General features: G+C 42.4%; 1 protein-coding gene across 1 annotated transcript in view; it reads right to left on the bottom strand.

Annotated features, from left to right (window-relative positions):
• Nucleotides 1-27,453, bottom strand: part of PLAC1 (placenta enriched 1) — a 203,543-nt gene that overhangs the window by 147,699 nt on the left and 28,391 nt on the right. Inside the window, exon 2 of the mRNA XM_033201896.1 lies at nucleotides 25,750-25,834. The gene's annotated coding sequence lies outside the window, so the exon portion shown is untranslated. The remainder of the gene's footprint in view (nucleotides 1-25,749; nucleotides 25,835-27,453) is intronic.

The following is a 27,453-nucleotide window of genomic DNA, read 5'->3' on the forward strand; positions in this document are numbered from 1 at the left end:
TTGTGATAGCAAACTAACATTTAAAGAATGGCCGAAGGAAGTTCTCCAAACAGAAATAAGGATAGAAGGAATCTTTGAGCATCAGGAATGAGAAAGAACAAAGAAAGAACAAAAAATATGGATAAATACAATAGGCTGTCCTCTTCTATTGATTTTTCAAAATTATGTTTGATGGTTAAAGCAAAAAGTAAAACATTGTCTGATAGTTTTCTCAGTGTATGTAAACAAAATACTTAAGATAATTATAACCTGGGGAAAGTAAAGGAATAAAGTTGCTATACTTTTAACTGGTAAAATGATGACACCAGTAGATTGTAATAAGTTATGTGTATGTCGTGTTAGACCTAGAGCAACCACAAAGAAAGATACACAAAGAGATAACTCTAAAATCCTGTAGATTAATCAAAATAGAATTCTAAAAATATTCAAGTAACACACAGGAAGGCAAGAAAATGAAAATAGAGAAATAAAAAACAGAAAGAACAAACAGAAAACACTCAAACCAGAAACAACCAAAACGTCTCTCAACAAGTGAATGGGTTCAACCAACTATAGTACATCCACACCATGAAAGAAAAGAACTGCCAGCACAGAATTCTACACCCAGCAAAAATATTCTTCAAAATGAAGGGGAAATCAAGACATACTCAGATGAAGGAAACTAACAGAATTCATCACTAGCAGACTTGGCAATAAAAAGGATTAACTATTGACAACACAGCAACTTGCATGAATCTCCAGGGAATGAAGAAAGTAATCTCAAAAAGGCACATACTGTATTCCACTTATTTAACATTCTTGAAATGACAAAATTGTAAGATGAGACTAGATTAGTGATTTCTGGGGGTTAGAGATAGGGTGGGTTGGGTGTAACCATAAAGGTAGCATGAGGGACATCTTTGTGATGACGGAATAATTCTGTATCTTTTTTATCTATTTTTTTTTTTTTTTAGACGGAGTTTCGCTCTTGTTACACAGGCTGGAGGCAACGGCGTGATCTCAGCTCACAGCAACTCCGCCTCCCGGGTTCAAGCAATTCTTCTGCCTCAGCCTCCCGAGTAGCTGGGATTACAGGCATGCGCCACCATGCCTGACTAATTTTGTATTTTTAGTAAAGAAAGGGTTTCCCCATGTTGGTCAGGCTGGTCTCGAACTCCTGACCTCAGGTGATCTGCCCGCCTCTGCCTCCCAAAGTGCTGGGATTACAGGTGTGAGCCACCGCGCCTGGTCTTCTGTATCTTACACAAATCTACACCTGTGATAAAAATGGCATAGAATTATATACACACATATTGTACCAGTGTCGAATTCCTAGTTGATACTGTACTCTAGTTATGTAAAATATAATCATGGGAGAAAAAAGTGAATGGTACGGGGGCCTCTCTGTACCATAATTTGCATCTTCCCATGAATCTATAATTATATTGAAATAAAAAGTTTAGAATAAAGTAACCTCAAAAAGGAGATACATACCATGTTCATGTATGGCAAGGCTCAACACAAATATGGCAATTTTCTTTAAATTGGTCTATAAATTCATGCAAGTTCAACCAAAATCACAACAGGATTTTCCGGATTTTGATAAGCTAATTTACACAGAAGACTTACACAGAGAATAAGATTTTAACAGAATAGTAAGGCATCAAGAATATACAAGACAATTGTGAAGAAAGTAGTGAAGGGCACATTGTTAGGCTTATTATAATGTCATGGCAATTAAAACAACATAGGCCAGGCGCAGTGGCTCGTGCCTATAATCTGAGAACTGTGGGAGGCCAAGGCGGTCGGATCACTTGAGGTCAGGAGTTTGAGACCAGCCTGGCCAAAATGGCGAAACCCCGTTTCTACTAAAAATACTAAAATTAGGCAGATGTGGTGGCATGCACTTGTAGTCCCAGCTACCAGGGAGCCTGAGGCAGGAAATTCACTTGAACCTGGGATCATGCCACTGCACTCCAGCCTGGGAGACAGAGTGAGACTCCTTCTCAAAAAATAAAAAATAAAACAATATAGTATTGGCAGATGGATAAACAAATAGACAAGTGGAATATAAAAAGGGCCTACAAACAACTCAGATAAGTCTATGAGAACTAGGTAAAGGACAGAGATTGATTATAAATCATGGAGGATATGATATAGACTATTTAATAAATGGTATTGAAAGTATCCATGTGATAAAAGATACAATTAGATAACTTATTCAAACCCTACATAAAAATCAATTCAAAATGAATTAAAGATCTAACTGTTAAAAGCAAAATTTTACAACATTGTGATGCAAATATAGAATACCTTTATGACCTCAGAATAGAAGAATTCATTAATCACACACACAAAACGTATAAATTTCAATAGAAAAGACTGATAAATGTGACCACATTAAACATTATAATGTCTATAAGAAAAAATGACAGTATAAAGTTAAAGATAATCCATACAGTGGGAGAAGATGCTTGCCACACATAAAACTGAAAAAGAAACAGAGTCAAAAAAGACATAAAATAATGCTATAAGTCAATTTTAAAAGGCAATCAACACAATGGAAAAAGGGGCAAAGAATACCAACAGACAACTGCAGAAGACACTGGAATGGTCTAGAAATATATGCAAAGATACTTAACCTCACTAGTACTCAAGGAAACAAAAACAACAACAAACAAGATACTGTCTTTACTCATCAGACAAGCAAAAATTAAAACCCAAAAGTTGTCAATGGTATGGTGTCATGGGAGCTCATACACGACTGATGAGACTGTTATTCGGTAGAGCCACATTGGAGAGCAACCTGCCAGTACCCAGAAAAACTAAAAGTGTGTATAGTCTTTAACCCAGAAATCTTACTTTCTAAAAGGTACATACTCTAGAGAAATTCCAATCCAGCGTGCAAAGACACACATACCTCAGTGTTTACTGCAAGTTGTTTGTTTCTAATACTAAAAATTTGGAAATAAATATCCGCCAAAGGAGGAATGAATAAATTAAATGTGCCGTGGTTGTACTATAGGTTACTGTTCAGCAGTAAGAATGAACTAGACCAATAGGCACTCACATGGACTGATCTCAAGAAATAATGCTAAGTTTAAAAAATACAAAAGTATATCATAGTGGAAGAAAACATACCAAATTAATGAAAATGAGTTGACTCGAGGCAGGAGATAAAGGGGGCCTCCACTTTTCCTGTAGCACTTTTTTTTTTTAAATTTAAAAAGAATGGAAGACAAAGTAAATACAGTAGTGTATTTCTCCTCTGCATGGTGAGAACACAAGTGTTTGCTATATTCTTCCCTGCACTTTTCTGTATTTTAAAAGTTCTCAATATAAATGAAAGGTGTGTTAAATACTCAGTTTGGGAAACCACTGTACTAAGATAGTAATAACTCTATATGTTAACCTACCCAGAGGTATTTTTTAAAGAAGGCTGCAATGTTTAATCCAAAAGTTGAGGCACTGTTGGATTTATTGTCATTTATGAAGTGTGGGTTTCCAAGGTAAAGCTTCAAAGGGCATCATTTTCCTTCTATGTATTAGTCCTGCAATTTGATTAAGTTACCACCACTGTGACAGAATGATAGGCTTCCTTAGGTTGGACAGCTCGGAGAGGGGGAACAGAGCACACTTCCCACTCAATTATGCTTTCATTCTTTATAAATAACTCTGTTTTTAAAACAACACCACATAAAACAAAATTTAGAGCAAGATTTATAGAAACACGGACATTTAAGTGCAAATAAATTCCTTCAAATATTATCAAGCTCTTATTCTATCTTATTCATCAGCCTTGAGTAGATTTCACACAATTTAAATATTTCTTAGCTTGTCTGCAGAGTATCAAGGCTTGTCTGTGGCTTTGAGACTTCTACTCCCTTCACCCCAATCAACTCCACCAGTTGTTTAAACTGCTCAAATCTTTCTTCAGCCACAGTTTTTTAGTGAGAGTCTTTTTATTGCTTTGGGCATGTTCCTTTTCCTAGCCAGTGCTCAGAATGTTAACTATCTAACTATTCAATTTCTCTCTGTCGCTTTACATGGAGGAGAAACTGGATTTCTGTTCCACACAGTTTGGCAAAGGCTAGCAGGGAGTGAGAGATTACAGCCAGATGTACATCTGCATGTCAGCAGCAAGAAGGTCTGGGATGGTGCTTTTTCAATCAGAAGGGAGTAGTCATTTTCCCTCTCTCTAAGGAGAGGGCCTCCTCCCTCCCATCAGATATTTGGCTGCTAGATGTTCACTGATTAATTACGGAGGTCGCATCTACACACAATTGGTTTCCTTAACAATTCCAGCAGGCTTCCAGCTCATTCTTGAATGTGCTTCTTATTTTTAAAAGAACTATCGTCTTTTCCTGCAGCATACATTTGAAAAAAAATGAAAACTAGTTAAACAGAGCAAGGCATAGTTTGTAAACACATAAAAAGGGATTCTACCACAATTCTAATATTAGAAAATCAAGCAGCAGTGGGAGAGTATTTTTAGGGGCAGGGAAAGAGTTCTAGTACCCTTCAAACCAGAACACCAAGCCCATCATTTATTACATTTTCATGAAAGGTGTCATTTCCAATATCTCCTGGTTAATTCTAGAAATCCATTTTATATTGGAAAGGTAAGGAAAAGTAGACACTCCTTCTCTGTACCCCAACGGCTCCCCATACCCCATCTGGCTTCCCAGTAGAAATAGCATATCAAATTCAATATTATTAAGTTCCTTTTTCTAGTTTGACTCATGACTGAGAATTTCCATCTGTTTTTCAAGACAGATAAATGTGGTCCCAGCACAATCACTCCATAAAACCTATCCTGGAAGCTACCTCTTGGGTCACATTCTCATTTCTAAGAAGCTGAACGTGCAACACAGCCAGTGCTAGAAGTACTTGATTCTGAGAAGTATAATTACAGGTTCTCCAAGACAGGTCAAATTCACAAGCATGGGCTGACAGTCGCTACTTAATTACCTAAGATCACATCTCTGTACTTGGGGAAATACTGGAACCAGATAAACAAGCAGTAGCTCTGCATTACTGACAATTAGATCTGCAAAATTTGGGGGCCAATCCAGCTGAAGCTGTGTTTACTCAAGCTCTGAAAAGTCGCATCTACCCATCCTGCCTCTCCAGGTTCATCCCTCTCCACTCTCGCACATAACACACACCTTGTAGGCCACTCGGACAATCCTAAACTACGTTATAACTGACAGATGATGTGCACATGCATGACACACTCCCATGAGTGTCCTTGGGGAATCCACTTGGCATGGCAACTATTAATTGGACCCTTTTCTCTAACTCTCATTAAAACAAACTGAAATTGCAAGCAGGTAAGAGTGATGCTATTATTATAAAGATAACCTTGAATCCACTCTAACTTACAACTAAAGTAAATTATTCAGCAACTCAGGTACATTAACTATTATCAGTAACAAATTACTTGTGTCACACTTTCCAGCCAATCACAATACATCAACTGTGGTTGACAATGGCTACCCTTGTCCTATCAGTGACCTGCTCTCTCACGCCTCTGCCGATGCTTTTCCCCCGTTCCCCAAAGGTCCCAAACCCCATATGGTAAGTCCGCAAAAAAGTCTGTTGATGGATTGAATAAATGAATGAATGAAGAGCTTCCGACCTCAGATAAGCCTCACATTGCATTTGCAACACTCATACATTGGGCTGCAGCCATGCACCGATGAAAAATAATATTCTGTTACGAATAGTAAAGTCCACTGTGATTATGGGCAATTTTCTTAACCAGAAAGCATTGAGTAGTAAGATGCTTTGCAGCTGTACATTTTTATTAAAGGCTGTTTAAATAAACATAAAACATATTTGCCGGGAGAGGTTAAAAAGACAGATGCAAATTTCAGTCACAAAATAGGTACATTCATTATTTTTTGCATTTGCTTTAAAATGTGCCCCTAAAACAGCAATTACCCTTAGATGTCATATTTGACCAGCGATAGGGACCAGAAACAGTGACTTAATTTGGGCAGGAGTTCGCTGGGACATAATATGGCTACTGTGCCTGGAGTCTTTCTTGGTCATAAAGCAGTAAGGAAGTATGACATAATGGTGTGATGGTAAATCACAGCCTAAGCCATTTTGGTTGGCAGAATTTGAAAGACAAATAAACATTACTTCAGGAGCAGAGAAGACGTGCCTAATTACCTCCGTGCCTAGGCTGGGATCCCTGCGGCTTGTGTCGTTCCTGGACTCAGGTGTGTCTACACGGCCAGGGTCCACGTGTACAGGGTCCGGATGGTCCCGTGAAGAGGTTGGTCTGGTAGGGATGTAGGGACTGGCAGCCCCACCTCCACAACCTCCTCTCCAGGGAAATCAGGCAGCTGGAACCGAATGAGAAGGGCAGCCTTGAGGGGCCCCTTGTAGCCTGGAAGGAGTGAGATTGGAGGAAGAGAAGAGGCTGGTCCCACCCACTCTGCCTTGGAAGTGGTGGGGAGTTGAAGAGCTGATTGCACTTGCAAATCTCTGCAATTTTTACCTCAGGCCAGTCCAAATTACCTCCTCCTTCCCTTTTGTGGTCTCCCAGCCAGGCTATCTATAGCTGTGGCCCAAGTGGGCTTTGGGGCTCACCTAGGGATGGAGCCTACTCTCCTTGCTTGTTGCATTTTCAGAGCTGAAAAACCTCCAACTTTTGTATTTTTTGTTTTACACTGACAGCCCAGGCCATTCTCCTCTCTCTCCTTTCCTGCTTCTCTCTCTCTCTCCATCCCCCCATCCCTCTCCCTCTCTCTCTCCCCTTCCCCTGTATGGAAACTGGCTGCCTTCTCATAGTGGAGTAGAAAATAGAATCCCAGGCTTTCACCAGGGCACTGACCTGTCATGGCTTTTCTCATATATATACTCCCAATCCATCCAAAATTGCAGTAAACACACATAACATAAAATTTACCGTTTACCATTTTAACCATTTTAAGCATACAATTCAGTGGCATTCAGTACATTCGCAATGTTGTGCCACCAGCGCCACCCTCCATCTCCAGAACTTTCATCTTCTCAGACAGAAACTCTGTACCCATCAAGCATTAGCTCCCCATTCCCCTCTTTCCCAGCCCCTGGCAATTCCCATTCTACTGTCTGCTTCTATGAATTTAACCACCCTAGAAACTTCATGTAAGTGAAATCATGCAGTGTTTGTCTTTGTGTCACTGGCTTATTTCATTTAGCATAATGTCCTCAAAGTTCATCTGTGTTGTAGTATGCATCAGAATTTCCTTCCTTTTAAAGGCTGAATAGTATTCCATTGCATGTGTATACCATGTTTTGTTTATCCAGTCATCTGTCGATAGACATTCGGGTTGTTTCCACATTTTGAACTCACCTTTGAACTGTGTAAACATTAGGAATGCACACCTAAAGTGCTGAACATTTCAGGAAGAGAATGAGGTATCCCATCTCCTCTCTCCACAATCCTTGTCTTTGATCATCACACCCCTCCACGTATATTGATAACATAGATCAGTTGCTAAGCACTTGGCACACTTTATGGCATGTAATCCTCACAATGCACTGAGGTAAGTGTTATCCTCATTTGACAGAAGGTTATACTGAGACTCAGAAAAGCTAAGTAACTTGCCCAAAGTCAAACAGTTATAAGTAGCAGAGCTGAGATTTGAAACTCTCACTCAGGCTTGTCTGACTCCAAAGCCCACTCTAAACCACCACTCTAGTGCCTACCCAAAGCCCAGGGTCCCTTTGCCACCAGTCTCTACTTGCTTCTGGTCTGGGGTTAGGTTGGTTTTTAAGAAAAGTAGAGCTGGCTCTAAACAAATGACAAACCACTGGCCACGTGCACTTGGAAGGGTCCTTCAAATCTTCAAATCCTGCCCACAGCCACCCTTCCTCCCCACACACACTGAGTTCTGAAACCGTTCTACCTTGGGCTACTGCTATTCAAACCAAGCAGACAGCATTACTGAAATGCTGGGATTTGTTTTAACCTTGTTTGTCAATTAGCAGAAAGACTGACCTAGAAGACCAGGGACTTCATTTGTGTCCTTGGATCGGTAGCTCTTTCATAAGCTATTTGTTTCCCTCTCCTGGGGCCCTCTGCTCTTATCTGCCTTGAATGGACTAATTAATTACAGAGAAGCCCAGCATTTTGAAATGCTAAAAGAATTAAGCTAGAGGCTGTTGACAGATGTTTACCTGTTAGTGTCTTAGATACCTGAGTGACACTAGGTTCCACTAAGAGGAAGAAGACCTGAAGAATTTTGTGGCTGAGACTGGGGGGTGTGTGTTACGGAGGGGTGCCCCTGGAGATGGGAGAAGGCCCAGTGGGGCAGGAAAGTTGCAGACACAAAACACAAACTTCCCTGCCTCAGTTTTGCCAGGAGATGGCTGAGTGCACAGCTCACTCTGACACTGCCCCAAAGGCCGGCCAGAGTGGCCATGCACATGCTGGTCCTCTGGGCAGCAGCAGGCCCAGCTGGGTAAACAGAAGTGCAGGAGCAAAACAAGCCAATCAATCACAGCACAGCTCCAGCCTGCCCCAGTCCCCTCCTCCCCTTTCCTTTCCAGCTCCCCCGGGTCTCTCTAGCAAGCAAGTGGGCCCAGGTGGCCTTTGATCGTCTCCTTTGCTCTTTACAAGGGGGAAATGTATCTATAGGAAGAGTGAGCTCAGCCCCACCTGTGACCCACCCCCAGGGTTCCTTGCGGGGAGCCAGGAGCTTCACACATTCAGCTGCTAATGGTAAAAAAGACAGGCAGACCTGGGACGCTTGAAAAACTTAATGTTGGCTTATGGTTAGGAGGGCCTGGGGTGGTTGACCTTCACAGGGTTACAGAGATCAGTAGGGCATGTCATCCTTCTCAAACACTGGAGCATGGGCTATAGCCTATACTAAGCACACAGAGCCCTGTCAGGGTTGAGCTGAAACTTTGCCATTGCCGGTTTGCCTCGTGGCTTGAGTTTTTCATACACTCCCTGTGTTTAAGTGTGGAGCTCCCACATTTTTGAGATCCCTCATCCTGCTAGCAAATGGATGTATTATCCAGTGTCAGGTCACTGATTCCCAGAGGGCCTTCTTCCAGAGGCCCACACAGTGTCATGTTCCACTGGGCAAAGATCTTCGACTGCTGTATCCCCAGGGCCTAGAACCATGCTAACACAGAATCTGTGCCGATTTTTAAACACTAGTTGAGTGAATGAATGAACTGGCATAGCGTAACGGGTAGAGGTTAGTCTCTGGAGTCAAACAGGCCGGAATTCCAGCCCAGTTCTGCCAATTTGACCTTGAGAAAGTTTACTTACCTTCCCTTGGCCTTGGTTCCTTGTCTGTAAAGTGAGAATAATAGTACATAACAAGACTATTGTAGGAATTAAAAGAGATAATGCACGGAATGCACTTACCCAGTATCTCACCCATAAGTCCTCAGTAAAATGATGGCAATTTTCATTATCTTGTATACCAACTCCAAGCAACTGGCCGAGGTTGCTGGGAGTGCTGACCTGAGGATTCTGTGGTCTAAACCTGACTCAGTGAAAAAGAGTGCTTACTCTAAGGCCTACTATGGGTAAAGATGGTAGAAATAGGAAGGCACCTGCTGGGTACATGTGCGTGCTGGGTACGTGTGCGTTCTGGGTAGATGGCCAAACCCAAACCATTTGGAGTAGTCTTCAAGGAGAACTACATTGTGTACATATGACAAGTAGCTTTTTTCTTGAGACAGAGTCTTGCTCTGTCACCCAGGCTGGAGTGCAGTGGTGCAATCTCAGCTCACTGCAATGTCTGCCTCCTGGGTTCAAGGGATTCTCCTGCCTCTGCTTCCCGAGTAGCTGGAATTACAGGTGCATGCCAAAAATTAGCCCTACTGATTTTTGTCTTTTCAGTAGAGACAGGTTTTCACCATGTTGGCCAGGGTGGTTTACAACCTCCTGACCTCAAGCCTCAGCCTCCCAAAGTGCTGGGATTACAGGCTTGAGCCACCGCACCCAGCCAGACAAGTAGCTTTTATCAGCCACACATGTGGGAGTGAGGAAAGAACTTTGCCTTTAGTGGGGACTGTCCCCCAGAGTGAGGTCTGTCTCCTAAAATTCTAGAGCCTTCATTAGCCCATTACTTGCCTAAGGGTTGGAAATAGCATTCTGATTCTCACAAAGAGCCCCCAGTCTGAGTCTGTTGTCAACAAAGAGGCAGGCCCCAATGAGGTGTCACTCCCCTAGTCCTTAGTGGAATCTTTGTTCTGTAAGCAGAATAGCTGCCTCGCCATGTGCTTGAATTTGTCAAATGTCACACACTCTATTTCAAACACGTGAGATTTGACATCATGTGAGCAATATTGCACTCATTTCCAACCCTATTTGAACTTCAAAGGGCATGTCAGCCACACTGGCCCTACCTAAATGTGTGACACTTTTGATCAACTGGTACCTGATGGCCAAGAAGACTTAGAAGCCCATGTGTAATTAGAAGTGGAGCCCAGAAAGGGAATTTTGATTAAAGGTAAATGAACTCAAGTCTTGGAAAGTTTGAGTTTAACTGGAAACACAAAGCACATGAGGTCAGAGCAAGTCTTAAATTCTCTATCTGAAAACACTCCAATGACATCACCTTGCATCTGGGAGTGTCCTCGGGGTCTGGAGAAGTGAAAGCCAGAAAGCCTCCCTGGAGAAAAAAAAAAAAAAATCCCCAGAATCTCTCCAGAGACTTAGCTCCTAACAAAGCTGTGGAGTGGGCTGTAAGGCGTACTGTGAGGGTGGGGGTGTCACCTTTCTCTTTCCACTCCCTGATCCTGCTTCACCAAATAACAGATTTGCCCATGGGCATTACTTGAAAAGTACATAAAGATCACCCTGCTCTCCAGAAGTACCTCTTTCTTGGACTTCAGTGAGTCACCAGTTTTACAGCTTTGGGGCTTGACATTCCTCACGTTCAGGGAATTTGCACAGGATAACTTAGGAGGTCTTAGCAAACAAGAGCACGTGGCTCAAGCAAGTGGATGCCATCTGGCCAGTTAAGTAAGGCTTGCAAGCAAGGGACACCCAACAGGAAACCAATTATAAAAGTAGTCTCAGGTCCTGCAGCCCCGCCTGGAGGGAAGAGATCTTCGAGATATCCTAGGGCCTGGCTACTTGAGGCCACCAGGGCCTGGATATAGCAGCAGAAAGGGGAGATTTGAGGGCAAAAGAAACAATGTTTATATTTTGCCTGGAGCCATCCTGGGCAGTCCTCTTCTCATAGTCCCCCTTCTCTAGCAGAAGGAGAGGAGACAGTTGAAAGAGTGCCCTCTTCCTTTTCCATGCTTACCTCCCTTTCTTGCCAAATGCAGGAGGTTCAAAGGGGGCCTGTGAATAATTGTGTTGGACAGGCTGCTGACTGACTGCTGACTGATAAAGAATTTGTGATAGTCATTTTCTAAATAGAGGATATGTCACCCAAACCCTTTTCACCTCACACCTGGGCAAAAAATATTCAGAATAGGCAAATACATAGAGACAGGAAGCAGATCAGTGGTTGCCAGGGGGAGGGGAGAATGACGGCTTAGTGTGTGTGGGGTTTCCTTTTGTCATGCTGAAAATGTCTTGAAACTACATAGTGGTAAGTATTGCACAACATTGTGAACATAACAAACGTCATTGAGTTGTACACTTTGAAACTGTTGAAATGGTGAATTTTATGTTATGTATATTTTATCACACAAATACAAAAATTCTCAACAAAATACTACTAAACTGAATCCAACAACAAATAAAATGAATTATGCATAATGATCAAATAAGATTTTTCCTAGGGATGCAAGGTTGGTTCAACATAAGAAAATCAGTCAATGTAGTATGCTGCATTAATAGAAAAAAAACTACCTGTTCATCTCCATAGATGCAGAACAAGTCTTTCACAAAATTCAATATTCCTTCATGATAAAAGCACTCAATAGGCTAGGCAAGGTGTAATCCCAGCACTTTGGGAGGCCTGTAATCCCAGCACTTTGGGAGGCCAAGGCGGGCAGATCACTTGAGGTCAGGAGTTTGAGACCAGGTTGGCCAACATGGTGAAACCCCGTCTCTACTAAAAATACAAAAATTAGCTGGGCATGGTGGTGGGCGCCTGTAATCCCAGCTACTCAGGAGGCTGAGGTGGGAGAATTGCTCGAACCCGGGAGGTGGAGGTTGCGGTGAGCTGAGATCGTGCCACTGCACTCCAGCCTGTGCGACAGAGCAAGACTCCATCTCAATGAAAAACAAACAAAAAAACACTCAATAAACAAGAAATAAAAAGTAACTTCTAATCTGGTAAAGAACATCTATGAAAAACCCACAACTAACATCAAATTTAATGGTATAAAACTGTAAGATTTCCACCTAAGATCAAAAACAATACAAGAATGTTCACACTTAGCACTTCTATTCAATATTGTACTGGAAGTTCTAGCTGGGCTAAATAGGCAAGATAAAAAAATTAAAGACATCCAGATCAGAAAGGAAGAAGTAAAAATATCTCTATTTGCAGGTGGCATAACCTCAGTCAGAAAATTCTGAAGAATCCACAAAAATCTATTAGAGCTAATAATCAAGTTCAGCAAGGTTGCAGGATGCCGGAAAACACAACAATCAATTCTATGACTAAGCACTAACAATGGGCAACTTGAATATCAAATTAAGAAAACAATTCTATTTGCAATAAAATAATAAACTAATTAGAAATAAATTTAACAAATGAAGTACAAAACTTGTACACTGAAAACTACAAAACACCATTGACAGAGAATAAAGAAGACCTTAGTAAATGGAATGACATTTCTTGTTCATGGATTAGAAGACTTAATATTGCTAAGATGGCAGTACTCCCCCAATTGTTCTACGGATTCAATGTAATGTCTAATAAAATCTCAGTTGGCTTTTTTTTTTTTTTTTGGCAGAAATTGACATGTTGATCTTAAAATGTACACAGTAATGCAACAGATCCAGAGCTAAAAGTGTAACAACTAAAACTAACACTCAGAAGAAAACATAAGTGTAAATCTTCCTGACCTTGGATTAGGTAAGAAATTCTTAGGATGACAGGACAACAAACACTCAAGTGACAAAGGAAAAAAAAGAGAGATAAATTGGATTATATGAAAATGAAACACTTTTGTTTTTTGAAACAGGGTATCGCTCTGTCACCCAAGCTAGAGTGCAGTGTCATAATCATAGCTCAATGCAGCCTTGACCTCCTGGGCTCAAACCATCCTTCCACTTCAGCCACCTTAGTAGCTGAGACCACAGGAGTGTGCCACCACACCCAGCTAAATATATATATTTTTTTATTTTTTGTAGAGATAGGCTCTCACTATGTTGCCCAAGCTGATTCTCAAACTCCTGGGCTCAAGTGATCCTCCTGCCTCAGCATCCCAAAGTGTTAGGATTACAGGCATGGGCCACTGTGCCTTCCTAGTATGAAACACTTTTGTACTGCAAATTAAACCGCCCAGAAAGTGAAAAGGCAACATGCAGAATGGGAGAGAATATTTGCAAGTCATATATCTGATAATGGACTTGTATCTAGAGTATCTAGAATTCTCACGACTAAATGATAAAAAGACAAATAACCTAACTAAAAATGGGCAAAGAATCTGAAGAGGTATTTCTCCAAAGAAGATAAACAAATGGCCAATAAGTACATGGAAAGATGCTCAACATCATTAGACATTAAGGAAAGACATATCAAAACTACAAAGAGATACCTAGTGAAGACATCTATTAGGATGTCTTTAATCAAAAAGACAGGCCGGGCACGGTGGCTCACGCCTGTAATCTCAGCGCTTTGGGAGGCTAGGGCAGGAGGATCACTTGAGGCTAGGAGTTTGAGGCCAGCTTAAACAACATAGCAAGACCCCATCTCTGAAAAAAAAATTAAAAGATTAGCCAGGTATGGTGGCACACACCTTGTAGTTCCAGCTACTTGGGAGGCTGAGGATTGCTTGAGCCTAGGATTTTGAGGCTACAGTGAGTTATGATCGCTGCCACTGCACTCAAGTCTTGGCAATAGAGTGAGAACTTGTCTCTTAAAAAAAAGACAGGCCAGGCTTGGTGGCTCACACCTATAATCCCAGCACTTTGGGAGGCTGAGGCAGGTGGATCACAAGGTCAGAAGCTCAAGATGAGTTTGGCCAAGATGATGAGACCCCGTCTCTACTAAAAATACAAAAATTAGCCAGGCATGGTAGCATATACCTATAATCCCAGCTACTCGGGAGGCTGAGGCAGGAGAATTGCTTGAACCTGGGAGCAGAGGTTGCAGTGGGCCGAGATTGCGCCAGTGCACTCCAGCCTGGGTGACACAGCAAGACTCCATCTCAAAAAAAAAAAAAAAAAAAAAAAGCAGATAATAACAAGAAGTGTTGGTGAGGGTGCGGAAGAATTGGAATGCTCATACGTTGCTGATGGGAATGTAAAGTGGTGCAGCTATTTTGAGAATGTCTGGCATTTCCTCAAAAATCTATAAACACAGAGTTCCCATGCTACCCAATAAGAGAAATGAAAACATGTGCCCACTGAAAACCTTGTAAATCAATGTGTTCTTTTTATTATTTTAGAGATGAGATCTCTCTGTGCTACCCAGGCTGGGCTTGAACTCCTGGGCTCAAGTGACCCTCCTGCCTCAGTCTCCTGAGTAGCTGAGACTACAGGCACATGTCATTGCACTCGGCATAAATGAATGTCTATAGCATTGCTATTCACGGATAGCCAAAATATGGAAACAACTCAAATGTCCATCAGCTGACGAATGGATAAAGAAAATTTGGTGTATCCATACAATGGAATATTGTATAGGTATAAAAAGGAATAAAGCACTGATTCATGCTACAATGTGGATAAACCTTGAAAACATTCAGCAAAGTGAAATAAGTGAAATAAGCCAGACACAAAAGGCCACATATTACATGATTCCACTTACATGAAATGACCAGAATGGGCAAATCCAGAGGCAGAAAGATTAATGTTTGCCAGGAGTTGGGGCGAGGGGGAAATGGGGAGTGACTGCTAACATGTAACGAGTTTCTTTTTGGGGATGATGAGAATATTCTGGAATTGAATAGTAGTGATAGTTGTACAACTTTCTAAATATATAAAACCACTAATCATATAGTTTAAAGGTGTGCATTCTGTGGTATGTGAATTATATCTCAATAAAAAATGGAAAAGTTATTTTTGTAGGGAGATAACTCTGAGTTTTGGTTTATAGCCCAGAGGTTCATGGAATTACATGACAGTGCTATAATAAAACTTTTAAATTTTCTTGTTCTTATGTAAACAAATTTATTCAGCCCTTAAATATATTAAAAAATTAGAAATAGAATTGATGCTGAAAGGTGAGAGTCTACAGTCCAAGATACTCAGGAGGCTAAGGCAGGAGGACTGTTTGAGCCCAGGAGTTTGAGTCCAGCCAGCGCAACATGAGACCTTGTCTCAAAAAAAAAAAAAAAAAGATGTGATGCTGAATACTGTCTCTAGCAATAAGTATTATTTATCCTGGATACCTGAAAAGAAAATCCCATTCATTTCATTAAGAGATATATTTAAATAAAAATTTACTTTTCACGAGGAATAATTATTTTTAAAAAAACTTTAAATATACTTGTTTTGATCACTGTGCATAATCATCATAATAATTCTAATAGTGCTTTATGATAAAAAGCAAGTATAAATCAATTTCAATTTATAAAGCATATTTTTTGTTACAGAGAAGTCACATAGGGTGAGCATTTTAAGCCTTACCTTTTAGGTATAAAAATGTACTACTTTTTTTTTTTTTTTTTTGAGACAGGGTCTCACTTTGTCACCCAGGCTGGAGTGCAGTGGCAGGATCATGGCTCAGTGCAGCCTCAACCTCTCAAGCTCAAGCGATCCTCCCAACTCAGCCTCTGAGCATCTGGGACAGTAGGCACACACCACCACACCTGGTTGGTTTTGTAAAATTTTTCTTTTGTAGATACGTGGCTCTCTCTATATTGCCCAGAGTGGTCTTGACTCCTGGCCTCAAGCACTCCTGCCTTGGCCTTTCAGAGTGCTGAGATTACAGACATGAGCCCACGCTCCCAGCTAAAAATGTATTACCTTAAGATAAAATTATCTGAGGAAAGTGGACTAGAAATACAGATTCAAGGAGTAAAATGTTACATGTTTAAAAAAGATCTTCATGTATTTTAAAATAAAATAATGGTGCGTAAAAATGACTTTGGTATTTAGATTCCACTGAATACTTTTAAAAGAGTGAAGTAATTGCATTTCAAATGCTGATATTTACAACAGATTGGAAATAAACATCTTTGCAACCATTTACGCTTATAATTTTAAAATTGCATGATAAAAATGTTTAAGGGGACACAGTTATTAAAAGACCAGGGAGTGCTAAGAATGGCATAATATCACTTCTCTGATATTTCCCTCAAAAAACCTGTAACCTCAATCTAATCATGAAAAAAACATAAAACAAATCTAATTCAAGGGACATTTTACAAAGTAGCTGACCAGGATCTTAAAAAGTGTCAAAGCCACAAAAGACAAAGACTGAAGAACTGTCAAATTGAAGGAGGATAATGAGACATGACAATGCAATATCAGGTGGGATCCTAGACTGACTTCTGGAACAGAAAAAAAGACATTAGTGGAAAAGACTGGGAAAATGTAAATAAACTCTATGGTTTAGTCAATATTATTGCACCATTGTGGATTTCCTAGTTTTGATCTGGAAACTGTGCTATGGTTAACTCAGTTAACATTAGCGAAAGCTGGATGAAGGGTGTTAAGGAACTATCTATCTGCACTGATTTTTTTCCAACTTTCATGTAAATCTAAAATTACTTTGAAACAAAAAGTTTAAAAATCTCAAGGAAGTCTCAGGCAAAAAAAAAAAAGTTGAAAGATCATTGAGTTACATGAGTAACAGTGACTATAAGATAAAAAGCAAATCACTATAGCTCTTCCCAGTTCTGAGACCTGAGAGAAACTCCTCCACCAGTTCCCTCACTGCGTGCCAATGTGATAAGTCCCTCAGAATCCTCTTGCATGAAATAGCGACAAGCAGGGTGCATTTTTCTTTCTGTGGGTCTGCATTGTGCACTGAGAGGATGCTCACATCTTCCTCAAGTGCACGTGTTCAATTTATTTTCTTTTTCAAAAGGGTGTTTTCCCTGATTACAAAAGCAATATAAACTTTTTATAGAAATTCTGGAAAACAAAGATAACTACAAAAAAGAAATTAAAAATGCCTGCAATTGCACCACCACAATGAGTATGTTGGGCTATTTCCTCCCAGTCTTTTTCCATGCATATATCCATGATTTATGGGTTTTCTCTTTCAATAAAAACAAAACTTGGCTGGGTGCAGTGGCTCATGCCTGTAATCCCAGCACTTTGGGAAGCCAAGGTGGGAGGATCATTTGAGCCCAGGAATTCGAAACCAACCTGGGCAAGATGACGAAACCCCATGTCTACAAAAAAATACAAAAATTAACTGGGCATGGTGGAGTGTGCCTGCAGTCCCAGTTACTTGGGAGGCAGGTGGGAGGATGGCTGGAGCCTGGAAGGCCGAGGCTGCAGTGAGCTGTGATTGTGCCACTGCATTCCAGCCTGGGTGACAGAGTGAGACCCTGTCTCAAAAACAAAACAAAACAACAACAACAAAAACAATTCCCACTTTAATTGTAAACATCTCTCCACATCACTCCATATTTTTACCTTTCTGAGCCCGTTTCCTCAGCTGAAAAATAGGATTATAAAGTTGTTGTAAGGATTAAGTAGATTAATATCTGTAAAGTTCTTAGAATAATACCCAGTCTGCAGCAAGCTCTTAATAATTGTGAGCTATTATCATGAATGTCACTGTCACTCAGATTCCTTCTGGATGACCAACCATGTTTATATGGCCTGTGGGTCTTAGTTTAGTGTCACGCGTTCCCTCACTTCCTGTCCCCTCCCCTTACCCCCTCTCTTCACTGGAGTTTAGAATTTGCCCAAGGTTATATAGTGAGAGAGCTAGGCTTCCAACCTAGGTGGTCTGTGTAGGGAAGTAGTTCTCCAGCTTGAGCACGCATTGGAGTCACCTGGAGAGCTTGTTAAAACACTGATGACTGGGGCCTATCTCTAGTTTTTGATTCAGTAGGTCTAGAATGGGGCCCAAGAATTTGCATTTTTAACAAGTTCCCAGTGACACTGAGACTGCTGGTACCTGAACTACACTTTGAACGTCACTGATACATAGATTCTGCACTCTTAACTGCCTTACTATACTATCTTGGTCATTCCCTGTGAAATCCTTTGTTGACGCCCTCATAACCTTCAAGATAAAGCACAGATGCCTCCTTAAAACATGCAGGGCGTGCCAGGCACAGTGACTCATGCCTGTAATCCCAACACTTTGGGAGGCCCAGGTGGGTGGATTACCTGAGGTCAGGAGTTCGAGACCAGCCTGGCCAACATGGTGAAACCCTGTCTTTACTAAAAATATAAAATTAGCCGGGTGTGGTGGCGGGTGCCTGTAATCCCCACTACTTGGGAGGTTGAGGCAGGAGAATAGCTTGAACCCAGGAGGCAGAGGTTGCAGTGAGCTGAAATCACACCACTGCACTCCAGCCTGGGTGATGGCGTGAGACTGTCTCAAAAAGCAAAACAAACAAAAAACACGCAGGGCATTTCATGATCTGGCTTTATTTAAATTTCTAATCTAATCTCCTCTGGACCCTCCATACACCCTATGTCCATCTTCCAAAGCTATTTTTCCATCTCAGAATGTATCAGAATATACCAGAAGCTCCTTCTGGCTTCTGTTCCTTCTCGCTAGGATGTTTGCACCCTCGCACACTCCTTTTGCCAGTGATGTTGACAAATTTATTGAGCTTTATCGTTAGAGATTCATCTCAAGTATTACCTCCTGCTAGAAGCCTTACAAATGCTATTTCCTACCCCTACTCCAAGCTGGAGTGAGGGGTCTCCTTGCAGATCCAGCTCCCTGGCCTTCCTTCAGTCACACTCCTGCTCTCACACTACTGTAATTTTCCATACATTACTTTCCCTTATAATCAGGACCTGTTTTATTCATCTCAGTATTTCTAGTGCCTGACACTTGGTACATAATTGTTGAATGAATGTATAAGGTTGATGCTTAAGGAATATTTCAAGAACAAAATAACAATATTAAACACTTCCTGGCCAGGTGCTGTGGCTCACGACTGTAATCCCAGCACTTTGAGAGGCCGAGGCGGGCGGATCATGAGGTCAGGAGATCGAGACCATCCTGGCCAACATGGTGAAACCCTGACTCCACTAAAATACAAACAATTATCTGGGCATGGTGGTAGGTGCCTGTAGTCCCAGATGCTCGGGAGGCTGAGGCAGGGGAATTGCTTGAACCCAGAAGGTGGAGGTTGCAGTGAGCCAAGATCATACCACTGCACTCCAGCCTGGCGACAGAGCAAGACTCTGTCTTAAAAAACAAAACAAAACCAAAAAAACTTCCTGGTGAAAATATGGAGTCGGGAAAGGCAAACTACCCATTGCTCTAAGCCTGCTCTAGTGTCACAGAATTTACTGACCATATTTTATCCCATTGCCTATCTCCCTTTCCCCCTTTCTCTCCCTCCTCCTTATCCCCATCATGCTGGAGAAACTCTGCCCATGCTCCTCGGGCTATGTTACCAGTCCTTCTGGCCCAGTCTCTGATTACCTCCCAATTTCCTAAGGCTGCCTCCTTCCTGTGGAGAGACAGCCTCACATAGGCACCCCTGTCTCTGGTTACAACAGGACCTAGACAACTCCGGTTAGCAGGGTGTGCTCCCCCCCCTCAAAAGTAGGGAGGCTTGCAAATAGAAGGAAAGGGCTAGGGGCATCTCTCTCAAGTGACATGGATTTCCATTCTCCTTCTGATTGTGGCTTATTCACTTAAAAGGGAGCCTTTAACGCCTCATAGAAGAGTGGAATGGGATCTTCTTGCATGCCATGTAAATCTCTCATTTTTTTCTCATTCTGACATAAGGCAGATAATGAATGCTGATTTGCCTTGTAATTTATGAGTTAATTGAACAGAGGTTGCTCGTGAAGATCTAAGAGGCATCAAGACAAGCTTCATATTTATATCTCGCTTCTCTTAATGACTGGCTTTAAGTTTCATCAAAAGAGTTGTGGGGCAGCCAAAGCAAACAGTAGGGGGAGTTATACTTTGCAAATTGTAGCTACGAGATAGGGCCAGCCAACTCTGGTAGAAGTTCAAACAGAATATGTCACTAAACAAATAACTACTACAACAAGCAGCAACAACAACAAACCCTCAGGAGGACGGAGAATCTGATTTCCAGGATGCCACCTTATAATATTCAAAATGCCCAGTTTTCAACAAAAAACATATGGGATCTGCAAAGAAATAGCCCATACACAGGAAGAGAAAACAATCAATAGAAACTGTCCCTGAGAAAGGCCTGACATTGGACTTTTGACACAAAGATTTAAATCAGCTATTTCAAATAGGTTCAAAGAGTGAAAGGAAACCATGTCTAAAGAACTAAAATATGAGAGTGGTATCTCAATAGAAAATATAAATAGAAATTATTTTAAAACAACGAAATAGAAATTTTTGAATTAAAAATATAATAACCAAAGTGAAAAATTCACTAAAGATGTTCAATGGCGGATTTGAATGGGTAGAAGAAAGAATCAGCAAATTTGAAGATATTCATATTATCCAGTGTGAGAAACAGAAAGAAAAAAGAATGAAGAAAAATGTCAGAGCAGGCCGGCGCGGTGGCTCAAGCCTGTAATCCCAGCACTTTGGGAGGCCGAGACGGGCGGATCACGAGGTCAGGAGATCGAGACCATCCTGGCTAACATGGTGAAACCCCGTCTCTACTAAAAATACAAAAAAAAACTAGCCGGGCGAGGTGGTGGGCGCCTGTAGTCCCAGCTACTTGGGAGGCTGAGGCAGGAGAATGGCGTGAACCCGGGAGGCGGAGCTTGCAGTGAGCCGAGATTGCGCCACTGCACTCCAGCCTGGGCACAGAGCGAGACTCCGCCTCAAAAAAAAAAAAAAAAAAAAAAAGAAAATGTCAGAGCCTCAGACACCTGTGGGACACCATCCAACATAACAATGTAGACTTAATGGGAGTTTCAGAAGGAGAGGAGAGAAAGAAAGGAGTATAAAGAATGTTTGAAGAAATATAGGCAGAATCTCCTAATTTGATGAAAAACATTAACCTACACAGCCAAAAAGCACCACTAACTCCAAGTAGGATAAACTCAAAAATGTCCATATCTAGATATGTCATAATCAAACTGTGACAAGCCATAGGCAAAGAGAATCTTATAAGCAGCAAGAGGGAAGTGACTCATCACATGCAAAAGACCCCCAATAAAATTAACAGTTGATTTCTCATCAGAAACCATGAAGACCAGAAGCCAGTGTGATGACATATTCAAAGTACTGAAAGGCAAACAACTGTCAACCAAAAATTCTATCCCCAATCAAACTGCTGTTTAAAATAAAGGAGAAATGAAGGCATTCCCAGCTAGACAAAAAGTGAAAGTTTGTTGCTAAGAGATCTTCACTACAAGAAATGATAAAGGGAACCTCTCAGGCTGAAATGGCAAGACACCAGATAGTAGTTTGAATCCACAGGAAGAAAGAAAAGAACACCAGTAAATTTAATATTTAAAGGTAAATGTTAAAGATTTTAAGGTATTTTGAAACTCCCTTTTTTCTTATCTGATCGAAAAGACAATTGCATAAATCAATAATTATAAATCCGTGTTGATGGGTACACAATGTATAAAGATGTAATTATGATGCACATTTTATAGATGAGGAAACTGAGAAATAGGGAGGTAGTTACCTTTCCCAACATCACACCTCAGTCAGGAGGCAGAGACGATATGCCTGCCTGATTGCAGAGCCCATGAGTTTAAACCCCTTGCTATGCTACTATGTAAGGAAGAGTCATGGGCCTCTCCACGTGGCTGCTAGTTGGGCTCTTGGAGGAAGCTCAAAACACCCTGCCTAAAAAGCTCCTTGAGAACAGTTCTTCCTTCATAGATTTCTCCTGTATTCCTCACAGTGTCCCCAGCACAGTGCTAGGCACACAACAGACACTCAATAATTCCAGTTGAATTGAGTTTTCTCTAAAGTGACCTACCTATTAAGGGACCTAAAAGAAGAGGTCGCTTTAGCAAAGAAATGATAAGATTAGATACTATTCATTAAGTGCTTCCCATTGTGCCCGGCACACAGACACTCTGCTAAGTGTTTATATGTATTCAAGTCATCTAGATTCACCCACCTAAGAACCCTGTGAATTATGTACTATTCTTATCTTGTTTTATAGAATGAGAAAACAGAGGCACCACGCAGTGAGTAACTTATGAAAGGTCCTACAGCTAGTAAGTAGCAGAGCTAGAACACGACCCCAGACAGTCTGACTCCAGAGCCCATGCACTTTCCATTTGACCATGTCAGGGGCCGCTGAGACTTTTCTAGCTATGGTTTCCAAACAGGGGACTGAAACTCAGAGCCAGGTGTATGATTTCAGGAGTGGCAGAACTGTGCCTTCTCTCAATCTCTCTTTATTAACCCACCCACCTGCTGGCTGATGCCTGAAATTCCACTGTTAGGGATTTGTTCCTTTGGCTTAAGATTCTTGTCCCCCGAAACAAAGGCGCAGAAAAGAGCATATATGCCATTATGATATTCTTTCCAGAGAGATAGGTGTTTTTTGTTTTTGGTTTTTTTTTTTTCAAGACGGAGTTTCGCTCTTCTTGCCCAGGCTGGTGTGCAATGGCTTGATCTCGGCTCACTGCAACCTCTACCTCCCAGGTTCAAGTGATTCTCCTGTCTTAGCCTCCCAAGTAGCTGGGATTACAGGCATGCACCACCACACCCGGCTAACTTTGTATTTTTAGTAGAGATGGGGTTTCATCATGTTGGCCAGGCTGGTCTCAAATTCCTGACCTCAAGTGATCCGCCTGCCTCAGTTTCCCAAAGTGCTGGGATTACAGGTGTGAGCCATCACACCCGGCCCCAGAGAGATAGTTTTGTCGTACACATGTGGACAGCACATGAAGATGCACTCCGATTCAGGGAGGAAAGCACAAGCACATGAGGACCTGAAAGCTCCATATGAGAGAAAAGTGTGAGCTTGTATGCTGCAATAGACAAATGTTACCATTTTTGAGGGGGGAGGAAAGGATGGAGTCGCCTCTTGGTATGGAAGTTGCAGCTGAAGGAAACGGCATGGGGAGTGCTGTTGCCTGGGCTTGGCTCTGTCCTTGATGGTCGTGTGACCTGGAGCAAGTCTTTCTGGCCCTTCCTCTCATCTCCCTGGCTTCACTTGCCTTCTATATGCTGACGGTACCCCGGCCTGTGTCCTCCTCCTAAAGCTCTCCTCTGAGTGACAGAGCTATTTTCCCACGTGAGGCTGAGAGCTCCTCCAGAGAACACTTATGAAAAGAAACATCCCTTAGTTTTACACATCTATCTATAAGAATATGAATATTCCTGCAGCCTGACTTCACAACCTATGCTCTGTACTACACTGTTTTTAATTCCAGCGCCACTACTTTAGAGCTGTGCAATCGAGATGAATATGCCCAAGCGTCAGTTTGTATCTCTATAGAATGGGGATATAATTGTACCCACCTGTCACATGAATGCTTTTCACTGTGCCTGGCACAGATTTAATGCTCAATATAAAATGCCCAACTTTTGAAGGTGAATAAATGAGCAGTAGTTGGATTTGATTCCCAAATTTATGTTTTTGTCAATAGATTAGGTCCTTGCTCCATGTTTGAGATATTTAAATCAAATAATCAAATAAAAGCCCATTCAAGCATTAGCAACAGCCTTCTCATCTAGACTACAAACTAGACTACCCTAGGGGCCTGCTCATGAACTTGCAAAAGTACTTGGCCTATCTGGAACTTCATGAATGCTATCTAGCAATATCGTAAGCCTACTACTGCCGGGGTGGAGCAGAAAGATTGGCACCATCTGATTGAGACTCAGTGTGGTCTATTTGGTGGGATTTCCGGGGCATTGGGAAGCTCTGCCCCTGTTTTCCCAATCACACCCTTCTGATCACTGAAATTCCCACAGTGTCTTCTGATAAGACTCAGTCCAAAATATCTACCCTATGAGTTCTTATCCCAGCACTATGGCCTCCATCCTTGGGGGCTTTTGCCTCCTTGAGACTCCTGTCAATGTACAAGTATAAAAAATTACCCAGGATTGATGGCAAACACCTGTAGCTCCAGCTACATGGAAGGCTGAGGTGGGAGGATCATTTGAGCCCAGGAGGTTGAGGCTGCAGTAAGCTGTGATTGCACCTGCAAGTCATGCCCCAGGATCTTACCAATGAACTTCCAACTTGTAGTTAATTCCTTAACAGGGCTTGACAGAGCGGGGGCACACAATGGCACCGTGAACTAGAGGGATGCTTTCCAGCAGGAAGGGGAGTGGTGTAGATGGAGGTGGGGGCTGGTGCCTACATCCTCTGACCCTACCTCACTGCATGCAGCCCTTGTGTCCTTCCTCCAGATTTCCTAAAGCTCCAGACAGAAATTAAATCCAGTATCTAAGAAGCCCAAGACTGGGCCATCAAGTCATATCAATTTGAGCTAATGGGTGCAGAGGAGGCTGTTCTACATGATGGACCATTTTTCAAAGAGATACAGTTTTATGACTGCCCAGCCGGTACAGTAGCATAGAACTAATAGCTAACCAAGGGCTGCCAAGTTCCAGGCCTGCCAGATCTGTTTTAATCACAAGATAAGAACCATTCATAATTAACGCATTTGGTCTGTATGGGGCTCTACTACACTCCTCGCCAACAGTTTGTTCCCTGGGTTGTGATGAGCATGTGCCCACAATGCTTACTCCATTTTTTAACAGGATCTCAAAGAAAACCCAATCTTTATGAAGGTCAGCCCCTGGAAAATGCTCTTAAATGCTGAGATAGGGCCATTCAAAGCAGTGACTGAGGTTTGGCTGTTGCCAGATTATCACAAAGCACAACTGTGGGCGAGGAGAAACCTTGAGCTTTATTAGAATGAAACATCAGCCTCCTGAGTCAGGAACGGATCCTACCTTCCTTATCTGCAAGGAATATGTCCAATGTCCTTGCTAGGAATATGTACAATGTTACCCAAGCATCAGCTGAACACATTGGTTTTGTGGGCATCAAGTGGAGAGTGGGAGGTAGTCAGAGAAGCCAGAGATGCAACTTTGTGGTTACTTAACCAGCCTTGGAGTAAAATACGTTCCCAGCAAGCTGGGAAAAGAGATGGCGAGAGGCCCACACCACTGCTCCCTAATACTGCTGGGAGTAGACACCCACTGCTGTTTCCTCCCAGGAAAAGTGAATGAACAACAAGGATCCTGTGTGCCTTCTCCTGCCATGGTACACACACTCACACACCCCCTCATACACAAGTCCTTTGTTGAGCCCTGAGGCAGGAAATGGGGAATTCAAAAGGAAGAGGCTGAGAAACCATTTTATTTCATTTCAGGGGGCTTCTCACCATCCCTTGAAGGAGGCAGCCCCGAGTGATATAGACCAGAACCCCTCTCACAGAGTCTTAGTTCACATCCTAGATATAAAACAGAGAACTTCCGGGGCTTAGAAGTTTTGTCTGTTGGGGGAAATCTCTGCAGGCTCAAAAAGTAACCCAGGGTCGGCCTTATGGGTGTGGTGGATTTGTGTTTCAGTGAAGTGAACACAGAAAAGAGGTGAGCATATACATAAACACAAAACCACAGGAAAAAAACTCCAAAAACTCACTTGTGCTAGGTCTTCAGGGCCAGTCCAGCAGAAAGATACTTGCCTTTCTCCTTCAGACTTCGTTGTCAGTCTCGTTTTCTTTGTCCTCTGGAGTAGTGGGGAGATTTGGAGTTCATGAGGATGGACACACAGGCAGTATGTGCCCCAAAGCCCTTGGTCAGGCAGTAATGGGGGCCTCAGGAATAGCTAGGGCTGTTTCCTCAGAGAACTGGTCATGTGAAAGGACAAAGGCTTTGGATCCTCAAAGGGCAAGAGGATTCCAGATGGAGCAAAAGCTAAAGGCAAATCTGAGCAGGGTGGGTTGGCAGGGGTGCTAGGGATGAGGATGAGGCCTGGTTTGAACATAAGGCTCAAGGCTGGGAGCAGTGAGAGGTGAGAGGGAAAAAAACCAGATTGTACTTGTCAGATATGCAGGCTGTTGGCATGAGAGCGTTCACTGCCCTTCCCTTAGGAAAAAAAAATGTTTGCAGACCGATGTGATTTTATGAACTGCAAGCTTTAGGACCCTGTCTGTTTAGTGGCCTTACCTCTGGGGAATAAATCTCTTGTCTTCAAAGATCTATATGGGTCCTAGGAAACCTGATTGAAGTTCTTTCCTGGATGAAATACAGTAAACCAGGACAACTGTGCCTGACATCCCACGAGTAAAACAAGGAGGTCTGTGCCTAGCTGTGCCTTGTTTGCGAAGGGAACATTCTGGAGGGAGCCACAACTCCCATCCACTGCTCAGCCAGCCCTCTCAAATGTGTTAGGTTGAAGGTTCAGGATGAATCCTCCACATGAGTTTTCTCCAAACTCCATCTAGAGCGAACTTCCACATTTAGCCTATTGTCCTCACTACATTGGTTATGACCTAGGCCTGATCTCAAAGGCAAAGCCTTGCTGGTTTCGGGAGAACTATTAGCACTGGGAACGCATGGGGCCAGGGGGCTCCCCACGGCTCAGCAGGCCCAATGCTCCCTTTCTCTGCTCTTGGGACCTGCAGGAGTTAAAATGCAGGCTTAGTCCCCCACTCCACACCTGCAGAGGGGACAGCAAGCCTAATCTGCCCCCAATGGCTGGCATACAGGGGCCTCATTCACAATTCACTGTGTTTCAAGGCCTCTCACAGGCTGCTCTTCCATGGGCCTCTTTCTAATGACTTGCTACCGCGAACAGCCAGGCTGCTCTAATCTCGAAGATAGGTCTGAACCTCCCTCCCTCAGCACATTTTTAAGGAATGGCGTTCCCTCCCCTCTCTCTTTTTTTATCATCATCAAAATATATTCACAAAACACCCACATCTCTGTCCACGCTATAAATCAGGGTGGGGAACCTCTGGCCCACAGCCCAGATCTGGCCCTCAGCTTCATTCATCTGGCATGTGGGGGATACTGTACTTGCTGCCACAGCTGCAACCCAGAGAATAATGCCTCCCTCCCCACCACCTCCCACCCCCTGGACTGCTGGGGCCATCCCCTTCCAAATGGAGCCTCGAAAATAGCCAGACTCAGATGGGGGTGGTGGCTCCTGTGGCTATTTCAGTTGCTATTAAACAGGAAATGGGACTACAAAGCCAAGGAGATGATTTTCATAATGAGTAAAGTCACCATTTTGTGACCATTTTACTAATTTCCAGGACTGGGCTGAGAAAGCGTATCACCTATATTTTCTCATTGAACCTTCCCAACCCTTTTGCAGTAAGAACTCTTGCTTTCATCTGGA

Source organism: Trachypithecus francoisi, unplaced genomic scaffold, assembly GCF_009764315.1.
Source record: "Trachypithecus francoisi isolate TF-2019V2 unplaced genomic scaffold, Tfra_2.0 Lachesis_group6, whole genome shotgun sequence".
Lineage (NCBI taxonomy): Eukaryota > Metazoa > Chordata > Mammalia > Primates > Cercopithecidae > Trachypithecus > Trachypithecus francoisi.